The sequence below is a fragment of the Poecilia latipinna genome, unplaced genomic scaffold, assembly GCF_001443285.1.
Source record: "Poecilia latipinna isolate Pla-1442-1.1 unplaced genomic scaffold, P_latipinna-1.0 Scaffold647, whole genome shotgun sequence".
Classification (NCBI taxonomy): domain Eukaryota; kingdom Metazoa; phylum Chordata; class Actinopteri; order Cyprinodontiformes; family Poeciliidae; genus Poecilia; species Poecilia latipinna.
In genome coordinates this window covers 7,214-8,253 of record NW_015113263.1, presented here as the reverse complement: position 1 = coordinate 8,253, position 1,040 = coordinate 7,214, and the positions used below count along the sequence as shown (strand labels likewise).

Genomic DNA, 1,040 nt, shown 5'->3' with positions numbered 1-1,040 from the left:
GTGGCACATCTAAACACTGCAGGACAGCGGCCCTTGAGGACTGGAGTTTGACACCCCTGCAGTAGACTGTAGTATTGGACTACGAATTGGACTAAAATCACAGTACCGCCTCTCTCATTATAACTGGCCGCTGTTTACCCTCTAAATATGGCGGACGCGCTTACGTGTTCTAGCGCCTAGCAGTCAGTATAGCTAGTAAGTGTTGTCTCAGTTCTTCTCTTACCGTATATTCTTACTTTTATTCGGTGGAAGAAGAGCTGAAGGCCACAGAGTCCAATGTAACTGTCCAAAAATCTTCGTGTGGATCTTTTTTTGCTTACTTAATTTTAAGGGGAAAGCCAGTTAGCCCCCGGGCTAACTCCGACCAGTTAGCTCTGAGGCTAACTGGTGTCTTTCAGGGTGTTAGAGCTGTTAAAATAGACACACATCGGTATTAATGGTAGACTTCAAATATTATCAGAGACAATGAGGCAAGGTGTGACGAAAGTTTTAAATGAAGAGCAGAACGAAACTAGAGTTGATTTTTGGTTCTTGCGGTTGCTAACCGGAAGTTGGATTACTACTTCCTTAGTTTGAAGCGGCAGCTTGCATCCAAGTTTGCGCTACTGCCATCTGTTGGATCATATACATAATATAAAAAACAAACATACACGCAACGTCACCTTTTCCCATTCTATCACATAATTTCTTATAGGAAGTGAATAGGAAGTATATCATTCACATACTTCCTATGCACACTGGAGAACAAATTTATCCCGGATAAATGACTCCTAAATCTCTGATCCCATAATTGAGCCTTGAGGCAGAACACAAAAAGGGGATGTTTGAGCTGAATGGACCCATGTTCATGCATATCAATAATAGATGATTGGATTGGAGCATTTTAATTCCATTGGTTCTGCACAATTGACAAAAAACCTGACTTGTCCTGTTTTAAACGCAATGGTATGAAATGTCTTGTAAAATGATAAAATAGGTAATATGAAGAGTTAATATAGTTATGGGTTGGATTCCATCTGTGGGTCAAATAAATTATGTTT

General features: G+C 40.2%; 1 protein-coding gene across 3 annotated transcripts in view; it reads right to left on the bottom strand.

Annotated features, from left to right (window-relative positions):
• Positions 1–1,034, bottom strand: part of LOC106954330 (oocyte zinc finger protein XlCOF8.4-like) — a 7,395-nt gene extending 6,361 nt beyond the window's left edge. For 2 of the 3 annotated variants that reach the window (XM_015043742.1, XM_015043745.1), the window contains exon 1: positions 224–1,034. The gene's annotated coding sequence lies outside the window, so the exon portion shown is untranslated. The remainder of the gene's footprint in view (positions 1–223) is intronic. The other variant, XM_015043743.1, reaches the window with a different exon arrangement.
• Between the last annotated feature and the right edge of the window lie 6 nt (positions 1,035–1,040).